Below are 14,052 nucleotides of genomic sequence, written 5' to 3'. Positions count from 1 at the left end.
TTCCAAGAAAATAAAGACCATAGTGTCTCTCCAAATTGGAACCATTCCCACAAATTACACAGCTAACACTTTTGCGAGATCTTTTCACTGTTGAATCCTACTTTAGGGCAGATTCACACCTTTCCAAGCTGTGCAGCCCACTCCTATACTGCAGATAGGTCTTCAGCAATGTCTCTACACATTGCCAATGCCTTGTTAAATGCATTATGCCATGAATGTCACATTTCCAGTCTCCTCCCCTCTTAGGCCTCTGAGCAGTACAAATTCCAACAGCTTAACACAGCTGGAAGAACTGTAATGGTTGCCATACATTAAAAAGTGTTGATTAAAAACTTTTACCAAGGCTGTACAGCATAATGCACTAATTCCTTGGGCAAACATCAAGCTTTTTTCCACTATCTTGTAACATTTGCCTAACATGCTGTTCAATAAATACCTTATTTAATATAACTTAATTACTTAAGATATGTAATTTTAAGACTGTCATGCATTTTACTGTAAGACTTGAAAAAAATATGCGAAGTGATTTCACAACTTCAGAAGTTTAAAAGAGAAAAAGTCAAACAGCCTACTTAAACTCCAGAAAACCGTGCCAAAAATTCTCTCTCTCAATTTGTATCTCTAGCCATTTTGAGGGACAGGATGTATCAGAATGACATCCAAAGATGTTCCAATACCAGGTTTGTGTTACCATCGGGAAACACTTGCAAATGGCAAATAGCAAACAATGATTTATCAACAAAAACATGGGAATTTTTGGAGGATTTCATCCAAATTTAATTATAGCCTTGCTAGTGTGGGTACTGAAGAGGCAAAGGGGAAAACCTATTTTGAAATCGTAACTTTCTCATCTGTTGGTCAGCTTGTTTTGACTATGTGGAAGGGAATACTGGAGTTGGAAGAGGAATAATTGAATAAGCCACCTTGTATTAAAGACAGAATGACAAAGGAGGATTGTGGTAATGAATGTAAAGAATCATTGCTCAAGCCATGATAGACGAAAAATGAGAGAGAAATATTCTGTAATTATTAGAAGCACAAAATGTAGCTCTTATCGAGGCTTCAAAATGCACCACAGAAATGAAATAAATACACACAATAATGTCTTGTTCCAGTTTAAAAGTCACTGGAGAATAGATTAAAAATTAAAGACACATTGAAATGGGAAAGAACAAGTAGATTTCTTATGGGTGTGCTCAAGAAGGGAGAATTATACTACAGACATGAGAAGATTAGATAGGCTAAGTACATAACTTCTGTTGTTGCTCCACAGTTAAAAGCCTCATTGAATTTAACATTTTTTTTTTCTTAAGAAGAATTGTCATATTTCAGGATTGCTGGATCATCATCTCAGTAACCACATACTGGTATAAACTACTCACTTTGCTCTAACCAGTCAGCTCCAATAACTATACATAATCTGTACATGACATATACATATGACAACATATACGATACAGAGAATCCTGAAGACTCTGTAGATCCCTTCATCATGGAAATGCAGCCACTTCCAAGAAAATGGGAAGATGCCAGACAAAGAATCTAAGTTTAAGAGTGCACACCAGAAACTTAACATTTTTATCTAAGGAGAATTCAAGTATAAAATCCGCATTTTCCCTTTGTAAATAGAAAAAGCTTCTCCGTGTCCCCAGCACCCCAGGAGTTTCATGAAGACGTGAAACTTTTATACATTTGTTCTTTAGTCAAAAAGTTTTGACTAGTTTCACTCTGAAAAAAACATGGAATGAAAACCGAGACAAAGACATCTGATGATGCAGACCCCACAGGTATTAGTTCCCTAAGTGAGCATCAGTCCCCATCACATGCCCAGAGATGCTATTTGTTAAGAAACATCCACACAGAGGACTCCTATTTGCAGTACTGTGTTCAGGTACCTCAGTAACAGCACTTAAGTTTAGAAGCTTTGGAAAGCTGATGTGATGCCTTCTAATTACATTCTAATTAGTGTAAGCCCGTTTGAAAGCATAAGGCTACCTTCACTTAGCAGGTTCAACTCACACCAGTTCTAGCTGTGCTGGAAGGGCAAATAAACACAGGTATTTCCAGCCTGAGGCTTGGGCAAATTAAGTAGCCTTTCATACTCATCCCTAAAGTGAAATCTTTAGCTCTGAGAGCCAGTAGCAGCTTTGGGGACTCTACAGTGCTTAGGAAACCTTAGTGACATGCAAAGGCCATATTGCTACAACTATAGTAGCTACAGTATATAGCTGAAACTAGCTATAGCCTCGATTTAAGCATGGATTTAACAGGCTTTGTGGTTTCCATACAGTTCTTGAGGCAGCAATGTTCAACATTATGTGGTCTACTGCCAGATCTTAAGCCACATTTCCTGGTAGGCAGAGAGTTTTTCCAGGTGTAAATCATTGCCAGAAGAGCTGATTCTCTGCATAGCAAGGAATGGGGATGAAAAGGCACAACTGCACTGTGCCTCACACTAAGCCATCAGCACACACAGAGCTTCCAAATACCTGCAGGGACCGCAGCTGGTCCCCTTGCCCTGACCTGCACCTCCCAGCCTGGATGGAGGAGAAAGAGGGGACCTTTATATTCAGATAGGAGGAAAAAAACAGAAAGAAAACATTGTTCATTATGAACTCCTGAAAATTCAAACTGAAGAAATATTTTTTTGAATCTGAGCCAGAAACAGAGAACAAAAGCAAACCAACATACAGTGTAATTGTTCCCACAACAGTGCTTCAAAGTTTCTCAAAATGATCCAATTTTTATGCTCTTTATCTGTACAAGAAGGAAATACAGCTCACCTGAGCAGATTATAGTGCTGCTGATGGATTAAAACTTAAAGCAAGTCCTGTCATCTTTTATTAGGCATAACATTAGGACACACTGGTAAAGCATAAACTGCATCATTGCCAGGTAACATCAGAGTTTTCAATTATTATTATTCCAGTCGTCATCTTGCTGGAACATGCAAAGATTTAAAAGTCAAATACCATAATTATACCCACAGGAGGAGCGTGTGGAGTGGGAGTCCTTGCTGGGTTCACAGGTACACACTCTTTGCAGGTTATATTTCCATATGGCTTTTTTTTTTTTTTTTTTTTTTTTAAATGGCAGCAATACTTCTATTGGACTTGCATTAACTTTTCCCCTTCTAAATATGCAAAACAATATATTTGAATCTAGGTTGTCTTCTTCTGTCTCACTTATTTTAGAAAACCCAGCGATTTTAACCCTGTGGAGACTACATACCTGGGATAGTAATGGTAGAAACTCACTCTTCCTATATCAGTTAAGTACCATTGACTGCAATTCAACAACTATGTTTGCATGAAACTCAAGCCAAAAAGTTATACAAAGCAATAAAACACTAGCAGTTCTGCACAAAGCCTGATCCTAGAATGTAATTATTTCTAAAACAGAGGAATATGCCTCTTTCAAAAGGTTTTAATGGTTTCCATTTTCTCCTGTCATTTGGCCATTTTATAGCCACATTTTAGCAGTGCCAATCATGATTGTACCCCTGATGGTACAATCATTTGCTTAATATGTTGTTGCCTTAAAATAATTATTATTCTGTTGAAGCAGATAGGTTTTGGTTAAAAATCACTGCAGTACCACTTCTGTTCTAATGAAGCTTCACTGCACTGAAAATTTCTGCTACATTGCTTTTTCTCCTTTTTTACCCTATTTTGGTTAGAAAAAACATGGTAAAAGCTCCAATTTTTAGAAGCTATTTTTTAAGTCTATCATAAAGCTAATAACGCTGTGCTTATGATATTTTTTAAAAACACAAGTTAATACAATAATTATTCCATCTTAAATTTGCTCATAATATGACACTACTGGCAATGTTCTTGATGCTCACATTGCAAAATTGCTTTGGTAAGTATGGAAAAAGGCAGAAGGCTCCCTGCAAGCTTACTGGCTCCCATCCTAGTTTCAGCTGCATCCAGTAGGGAATTAGCTGATAGCTAGAGTGTAAATGTAAGTGCTGTAAACAGATGCATATGTAGAAAACACATAAAGAAGAATCTAAACTAGGGTTATAGGTCTCACGATCTGTGAGCAAGATCTCGGTCTGATTATCAGGGTTGTGTTATTTGTTTAGCGAGCACAAAACACCCTAGATTGAGGCATACTCATTCTAAACAGCGAAGGTCTGAAATCCATCACTTTGGGGCTGAAAGTGTCAGAAACGCAGTGCTTGTGGATGACCCCCGCATCGCTCTGCTGTGGGGATGCACGAACGAGAGGAATGAAAAACAGTGTGTGATGCCAACGAACAGGCACCTTCAGGCCTCAAGCACTGACTTATTGGCTCCTAGAAAAGGCTATTCCTGGCTGGGGAACTGTGTTCTCCCAGGAGTGGATAAATAAATAAATCACAGAGTAAGAAACTGAGAACAAGTCCTTGTAGCAAAACTAAATAAAATATTGTCAATGGCCCCTATTTTACAATTTGGAAGTTTAGCAGGAAAAAAATGGAAATCAATAATGTTGAATATTTCAGGCTCCTGAAAAAAAATAAAATAAAATTCTGAATATGTCTGAGCTTAAACAACCACAAGGCTGCAGTTGTGTCTATTCGCATTCGCCCTTCCTGCCCATCCCTGGATGTTGCTGGAGGCCCTCCATACCATTCCCACCCAGCAAAGATCTGATCCAAAGGCCCGGGAGGAAAGTAAGGCTTCCAGTGACATCAGCACCTTTGGATGAGCTTCAAAGGAAGTTTTTTTTTTTTTTTTTTTTTTTCCCCAAAAAAGAAATAGGCCAATGAGCTTGGCGTGCTCCCAGCATGAAATCCAGGAGGGCAGCAGAAGAAAGAAGTCCCTACACAGTTTCTCTGGTCTTCTGTCCCCTAAAGGCACTACCTTTTCACAAGGCTTTAAACAGGATCTCCTACCCCAAACAGTTATGTCATTTTGGCCATGCCTACTGCACTTCCTTCTAGTATATGCTTTCGGTTAATATAACACTTTTCCTCCTTTAATCCATTACTCGGCTGGCCTCTGAGTAAGCCCCAAATTGAAGAAATATTTGCACAAATCCTACTTCTGATCTCTAAACACCACATATTCCGCATACATACCAGAATCCTCACAATAAACTAGCTTGGATTTTAGAAGCCGCCGTATCCCCGAGTCCCAGCCTACCCCACAATTTGTTATCTCGGCTGTTAACAAACGGCAGGAGCTGCGCGGCCTGGCACGGCCACATCGGTGTCTGTAGCTGTTCTGCTGCACCAAGATAGGAAACCAGGGATAATTAGAGGCTGAATGAGTTGCATAAAGCAACGTGCATTCTCAGCAGTACTTTGCGTCCCGATTACCCGCACAGAAGCTAGAACTGCACGGAAATTATAGTTTTAAATTCAGTTGTCTTTATTCTAAAGGACTGAATGCAAGAAGCAGGAACAAGCAATTCCAGAGATGAACAAAAATTGGTCTGGGGCTTGGAAAGGGCTGTATTGCATTGGCACACTGACAGCAGCTAATTTCTCTGCAGCGCTGTGTAAAATAAATAGGTGGTAAAGCACAGGCTACATGGTCCTACAAGCTCCTCATTAGGAATTGAATTTTAGGAAAACCACTCTCCTCTAGCTATCCCAAGGGATCAGAAACCTAGTTCTGGTGGCTGCTGCCCAAGAGATAAGTAATTCCAGTAAAAAGAGAAAAGACTAAGTGGGAGAAACAGAAGCTCAATGGCCCTAAAGGGAGGTATTTCAAAATGAATGCAACCTCCCTGTGCTCTAAAGGGCCTGAGCAGGCTCTGGGTTCAGTTCCAGGTCTTCAAAAGGAATATTTTAGAGCATATCTCCACAGGAGCTTTGAAATTCTTATGAGCCTATTCTCTATACGGTTTCTCTGTTCTCACCTTCTGGAGATGCTGGACCTCACAGTCTCCATCTCTTCAGGCACAACCCACTGCCACCCCTCTGACAATTCGTTACAGAAAACCTCCGTTTGCTTTCATGACATCCCTCAGCATTTTAACATTACAAATAGATTGAGGAAAGAATAAATCAGTTCATTATAACACGATTTGTATCAAAACCATGCCTTCTCTCAAATGTACTATTTCTTTTAACAGTCTGCGGGTATGCAAAATGCCCACAGAGCCTCCTTCAGAATTTATCATTTATCACACGAGAGAAAAACTGCGGATCAAGGGCGTACAGAACCCTTTCAACTGCATTTTTCTGAGAAGTTAGCATGAAGAAGTCCCATCAATAGTTCTGGCATATACATTCAGGTGGGTACATATATTCACACAAGTATTGATACCTCTGCTCTTTGTAGCCATTCGTCGGAATTGAAAAAAACGAGAAAAACGCAAATCAGAAAGGCACTCCTAGAAGGAAGGTGCTACTACCCTTGCACAGCGTTTAAATTCATATATTAAAAAAGCCAAAAAAAAGTCTTGATTGCATTAACCAGGACTAATTTTGCATGGAAAGTGCCCTGAGATCTTATATTTGCATTACTGTTGTGAACTGGCAATCAAACCATGACATTCAGGGAAAACCACTGCAGACCACTGCCACGGCTTAGCAGTTTCACTACTATGACTTGTGTGAAACAGTAAGTTACACCAAGAACAACTGAGACCGTATTTCTATGCAAATGCATGGTAAAGTCTCCTCCAAGTTAAATTCATGACAATGACGACATCACTGCTCCAATAAAACTCTAAGGCATTTCACCTGGTACATCTATAAAACAGTAAAGTACGGTCAGAAAGGTTAGTTAGGTCAGAAACTGAATGTCTCTTAATGCAAATATGTCACAGCTACTGTAATAAATGTTTAGTTGTAATGAGATAAGTAGCATCTCCTGGCTTGATGAAGCACAGAGGGCTAATTCCATTTTACTTTGTACCTAAAAAACTAGTGTATCTTTGGAAAGTCTTTGCTGTTTCCTTGGATGGGAGTCCTGAGAGAGTCAATGTAGCTCACCTGAGGAGCTCAGAGCTTACTAATCTTGAATTCACAACTCTTCCCTGGTGCAATAATCATTATGAAACTAGCTCTTGAATTAAGAGTCTGATTCCTGGAGCTCATCAAGAATAATTTTATAAAGGAAGCAGCAGCTCTAGTATGCATTTAAAAATGCATAATAAAGTGATTGAATGCACTGTGTTAAGTTCAGTTTGGCAATACATTACTGCCTAGAATCCACAGAAACAAGAAAGGATTTGGTTTAGAGTATGGAGAGAGAGGACAGGTTTTTGGACATTAACACTGTGCAAAAAAAATTTTTTTACTTTACAAAAAAAAATTTAGTAACCATAACTGGACTATTACAGGAGATGAGCAAGAGTAAAACTAGAGGCTAGATACAACCTTCCAGCAGCATGTCCTTGAACCTGGCTTGCATTTTTATCTTTTGTCTAAACTTTAGGCCTCAGGCACTGAATCATGGATACCTTCCAGCTAAACTATCCTTACTGACATCCATGGCACATCCTACGCCACATCCGTATGTCAATCCTGAAACACAGCACAGCACCACAGCTTGATTCTCAGTGGAGGAGGTTTGTCTTTTATCTGCAGTTGGTTAAGTGTCATCTGTTGTACCTATCTGAGCGCTAGATCTACTTGCAGAATAATATACAGATAAACCCACCCCTCCTTTAATTAAACTGAAAGCAAAGACCAACAATTTTTTTTAAAAGATCCTAGAGGACATTCACACAGATATGACATTCAGCTCAAACTTGATGTTCGGAACAGAGTATTCCCAAAAGTTGAACTCCATCATGCATTATAAATACAAATAAAGCCCTATTATAATACATTAAGACATATATAATAAGTGCCATCTATATTAATAAATGGTTTAGTTGTTGCTAATATTATAGGGTAACATTTAGTGTTACCCAATATTCATTTCAAAATGAATGATCCTTTTTTTTACATATTCTGTGTAGTATTACAGTTGATATATACAGTATAGATGTTGAATTTTCATTCTGAATTAATTAAGAATTAATGACTACTTAGAGGGTTAGTCATCTCTTGAAATGCTATTCCTCTTGAAGGAGGGCAGTGGCAGAATTAGTCAACTCTGAGTAGTACAATTGTATAATTAGATGCAGCTTCATGAAAAGCATGAAGAGTTCAGCACATTACAGGATATTATTTTACTGAGCATGTTATATGCAGCGAATGAACCTTTTGTATGTCTGCAAACCATTTAAAATTAATTTATTTTTCATTTGGTCTTACATATTGTAGTGTAATTTCAGCTACCCAAGTACTCTCCATTTCTCCAGCCATTAAAGTTAATGCATGAGCATATTCTGAAGTAGGGCTGGACTTACGTTTTAAATATGCCTCCAACATCCAGCACAGTAGAAATGTTCCTATGGGATGTAGAGTTGTGATCATCACTTCTCTGGTTTACTACCATATATTATATCATTTCCTCACCCTCTCTTTCTGCCCCTTCTTGTCCAGCCCATGGGAGGGAATTAGACAATAAGGAGGCAATACAGATATAGCGTTAGAAAGAAGCCCAGATCAGCAGCCAAGACCATACTTATGGCTCAGGTGATGGTTGCCCAAGGCTGTAAGGCCATTTCTGCAATACAGTTCCTCCCTTGTAGGTACATTTCATGGGTGGTCATTTGGTGAGCACAAAAAATAATTTAGTTCCCTCAGGGCTAAGAAATCCCTATGTGGGAGCTTGGCCACAAGGCAACGAGACTTTGTCGTCTAAGGCTGCGTTACAGGTAAATACAGAATGAAATGAGATCTCAAAGAGCAAAACATTATTTCTGACACATTTTCCACTGAGGATTATTAACCACTGACAGTATGCCTGTCACCCAAGGTTAAACACATCCCATGGAGAGAAATTACACAGGCCCATATGCTATATTGCTGGAGCCAAGCAAATATTTTTCAGACAAATATTTTATTCGAAGGAAGAACTTATTTGTCAACTGAAATAACTTGCAAAATCACATCACATTCGCTGAGAGCCCTCAGAGGTTTAATAAAAGAAAGAAAAACAATCTTGGAAAAAAACTTTACATATTTTAATCTAATAGCTTGAAATACAAGATCTGATATTTTTGTTTTGCTTCTGAATTATTTCTTATGCACTCAGGATAAGAAGGTAATCTAATGGATACACTTAATAAACAGAAATAAAACCTCATCATTTTGAGCTGAAGTTTCATTCAACACATTACGAATTTTGGAAATCTGGGAGGAAAGGAGTAGTCTACATAGAAAAGGACATTTGCTCTGCCATACAGTTATAAGACTCCAGTGCTTTAGGCCTGGTCCTAATTTAGGTAAGTTTAAGATGTGCTTGAGTAAAAACTGCAAGGCAAGGTCAGTTTTTATGAGCTATAAAACCAAGGTGCTAAAGCACAACTATCTGCCTTGGGTAGATGAGAATGAGAGGGGGAAAGGCAAAAAAGGGAAAACATCCACAAAGACTGTACAAAAGTCAAGATCACAGCTTCTGAAAAGCTCACCAAGGCCCCAAGTCAGCAAGACAATAACTATGTTAAAAATTAGGAATGTTCTTTCTTGCATTGAGGCTTAAATTTGCTAAGGCTAGGGACCGAATCTGGGCTAATTTAATCTAAAACAATGGGAACATAGAAATTGTGCACAGAAAATAAGGACAGCAAGAGATAGTTATAATAATTGAGTTCAAAACCCTCCAGGAGATGAAGAGATGATGCCCATCACCAAAGGAACAAAGGAAAAAATGAGATGAAATTTGATGGGCGCAAGCACTCCAACGACTCCAGCTAAATAAAATTTCCTACTCTTCTACAATGCAGTAATGATTATCGAAATATGAAGAAAAATGACACACCGATGTTATAGCCACCCACAGCCTGCTTCACTCTATGCTCATAGGGATAAAAGATAAAGTGTTTTAATACCTTTTAATAAGCTGAGTCATACCACCTCTTTTCATCTGCAGCCTTCACAGCAGCTCCACAGGAATGTCCTTACTTGAGCAGACTAAAGGACATAGACACTGTCAATTTTTTTCCACTGTGTGAACAGAGTATTCTCAAGAGGGAAAGCAAACCAAGCTATTTCAACACCAGCCAGGCAAAGCACCTGGGAACTCATCTTTTTGCTCCTTAAATCACTGTGTTTATGGAAACAGATCATGCGATGCAGGCACGTAGGGAGAGCAAAGGAGCAAATCTGACAAACCAAAGCAGCCCTTCCTACCCTACAAAACCATACTAAGGCTCCTTGGGAAGCCAAAAAAGCCTTGTGACTAATGTGATCCTAGATACACCAGCGTTTCCTTGCAAATGACTTCTGGTGCTACTTGTGGTCACCTGCTAGGACATGAGGCCTGGTCGTATGAACAGCCTGCAAAGGGCCTAGGCAAGAGCAGGCCATGACAATAGATGGGAGAAGTACAGATGAGAACTGCCTGTTGGCAAGGGGATCTCCCAACACAAGCAATAGGTCTTGCACTATATTCTTCCATTCAGGCATATCTTGGGGTCTGAAGCCAGTGGGAAAGATACTTGTAAGCTTCATTTGATTTAGCATGCAAAAAGTACAGAAATACGAGAGTTTGGGCTGCCTCAATTCTGTTCCCCTATGGTCATGAATTTAAACTTTTCACTTTGTGATAGACCATCTTCTGTGATGATCCATTGCTTCATCTGGGGGCAAGGAAGGAAGAAAACTCACAGAACAAGCAGCTACAGAGAGTTTTAGACTTCCTCACTCAGGAGGAAAACAAACACACACACACACTCCCTCAGCCTTCTTCCTCCTTATTGAGGCTCTTCTCTGACAATAACATTGTTTGTTTCCTTGTACACTTTGCTAGAAATGGGACATGACACATTATTTGCATGATTCATGAGGAATACAACATGAATCTTCACTTTTATGAGCAAGAGTATATTGTTCTTATTTTACAGATGCAAAACTGAGATGCAAAGGGATTAAAGGGGGAAAAATTCTCTTTGTTCCTTCCTTTTTTAAGATAATTACTTCCCAAACACAAAGGCACACAAAAACACCATGACATGACCTTGAAATCTAAGGCCTCTAGTGTCTAGTGGCAGAAGGTGCCTCCCTAGACAGCCCAAGTCCTGCAGTAAAGTCCCATGGGGCAGGGATGCTGCCTGGAAGCAGAGAGGAGAGGCTGAGCACATGATGCACAAGGGACTGATCTCCAGGGGCATCAGGCACATGTGGGAGCTCTTCAGTCCTTAAAAAAATATAGGAGGGAGGAGCAAGACTCTGTATTTCTGAATTTTTAAATGCACTATGTACCTGCATCTAATTCAGCTGGTTTCAGAAGTATAACCAGAAACAGAATTTCGGGTGAAAAATAAATGGTCTTACTAAATACGTCCAGGTAGCTTGGAACATAACACGGACTCCTTACTGGGGCAGATGGCCAGGTGATGTAAGTTTTTTTGGCTTATTTTCTTTCCTGGAGTTGGAACTTCACCAATATATGCAAGTATATTGGCCCACCATTTGGCTACCTTCCCAATTTTAAAATAGGCTTTACATTATTGACAACTTCTTGAAGCTGCTCTTGGAGACACATTATTACACAAAAACCTTGGAATAGTGTTACTATGTGAAAACCTTGGCTTACGTATTTTTAAAAAAGCCTTAAATTTAGCAGTGCAAAGAAAGGCATGAGAATAGGACTCTAAGGTACCAAAATACAAAGAATCCAAGTTTATTGGGGGATTTTCATTCATGTAATACTCCAACCACTCCCATGTTTCATGTTTTACTCCCCTGGCTTGAACCCCCATAGATTGCCATGATCTTTTCAGAAGGGCACTGCCAACTAAAAGCAATTGCTAAACTTAAATTTTTTTAGTACAAACTATTTAGAAACCTAAGTTCAGCTGAAAAACAAAAACAACAACAAAACACACCACACGCATGCTTTAAGTCCGATGGAAACTAATGTTACTAAACAGTCTCCAGCCATGGCTGCAATTCAAACAATGAACTGTAGCAAGGCTTATGTGGAACAGATGACAGGAAACAGCAATATGTAAATAGCAATAGCATGATTAGTGATTTATATTATTTATATTGAGAAAAATGCAAGTAATGGAAAAAATGCATAGTAGTTACATAATTTGCTAAGCTTCCTTAGCCTACTGTCTTAGTACCAGAGAAAGGGCAGTTTTCATTACTGATATGAGAATTTTAACCAAATATGTCACATTATAAGTCTGGCAATTTTGAAAGGTGCCCTTTTAATAAAATTTTGACTGATTAATACATACACAGATTAACATAACACAGCCCTTTATTGCTGAGAATATTTATATTGATGTCTGTACTGCAGACATTTAGGTTTATAACCCTTGGTTACTCAGATGAGCCAACACTGTTTGATTACAGAATCCTGTATATCTAGAAACATGCAGGAAAGTTGCCGTGAATTTGGAAAATAATCTGGAACCCAATCTTCTTTCCCAGACAACTTCTTTTCTAAAATGAGCCCCTCAACAACAAATACCTAGGAATTTCAATGGCATCATTCTCCACATGAGCTCATTCAAAAATCTTTCTCCAAAAGCAACGCATATTGGCAGTGACTGCTCCAAAATTAGTTTTGGTTATGTCAGAATTAGATCCATCACTAGAAATATCTATCTTGTCTTCTATAGAATGGTATTTAGCATATAGCTTGTAGAAAATATTTCCCTCCCTCTTTAGTTCTCTTTTAAACTCTCTTTCTCTGCTATTTTATAAAATCAGGGCACTACAGACAGGCAGAAACACAGGAGCTTTTCTCCCTTGTGATTTTGCATCACTGCACTTAGGCACCAAGACCCAGTTCAACTGGGCTCCAGATTCAAAATTAAGACAATTCCTTCAACATAGTTCAAAATCCTCATACTTCTTACAAAAACAGTGTTATATCAGCATTGAATTAATCAAGATTGGATTAATATCAAATAAGAGGAACTATTAAGGTACAGATTCATGGTTTTCTTGGGATTTAATGCAGATGAGAATCTGGGTTAGAGTGGCAAATAACTCATTTCCTATTTTTTTCTTTCAGAAAGACATACAGTATGGCAGAGAATAAATCTGTCTGAATCATATAACTATGTTCCCAATTCTGTGTGGGTCTCAGCACCCCATGAAAAATGTGATGCCTTTCTGCTCCTTAAAATTCAGAAAGATGAAGAAATTCTTGGCTCAGAGCATCTGGCCCCAGACCACCAGTTACCAACATATGGCTTGGATTCAAATTTCATCTAGCTGCACTGAGCAGTGATGATGTGGCTACATATATTACTTTAATTTGGTCTTTATAACTGTCTTCTAGTAATGATGATGTTTTCAGATACTTGATACATGGAAATATACTGGATTTTCCTGATAATACATTAGAACAAATTTGTCTATAAAAGTAGCACTAAAGTTTCCATTCTAGGCCGACAGCTATCACATAATCTAGGGCAGAGATTACATCTGGAATAGACCAGACAAATGTTATTTAAAAAAAAAACTAAAAATATATGATAATTTGCATTAGTTCTGAATCACGCCAGCTGCTTCTAATGGGGTTTCATTTGAAGCAATTAGAAAATGAAAAGTTGGAAACCCTATCATCTCGTTAGCTTTCCAAGGCCTATTATCTAGCCTGAGAATTGCTTCTAGGGAAGTAGGGATCTTCTCCAATTACTCATTCTTAATTTACACACCAGGCTCTTGCCGAGCTTCTCCTTCCATGTCGCCATCTACAAATTCTTGGGATGCAAACAGAAGCCACTGCATCACCTGGTGGCTAAAGCAAAGTGTTTGGAGGATGCTTGTGAAAACAGGTCTCATCTCCCCATGTCTCACTCTGCCACATTTTACAGAGGGGAGAATACAGCACATGTTACCTGTAGAGTTTCTGTTATGCAGATTTCTGCTACATTAAGTAGCAAGCAAATAGCTGAGAAGACCTCCCGTATGGCAGCTACTTCCTATCTCAAGGTGCAAAGCAGGGAGGAACCGGTGCAGGAGTGCAGAGAGGCAGGTCCCTGGCAGAACCGTGGTCAAAGGCTTCAGCTCCTGCCTCCCAGGAC

This window comes from Tinamus guttatus, unplaced genomic scaffold (assembly GCF_059628265.1).
Source record: "Tinamus guttatus ecotype Peru unplaced genomic scaffold, ASM5962826v1 Tinamus_guttatus_pri_ptg000198l, whole genome shotgun sequence".
Classification (NCBI taxonomy): Eukaryota; Metazoa; Chordata; class Aves; order Tinamiformes; family Tinamidae; genus Tinamus; species Tinamus guttatus.
Note: the sequence above shows the minus strand (reverse complement) of the source record.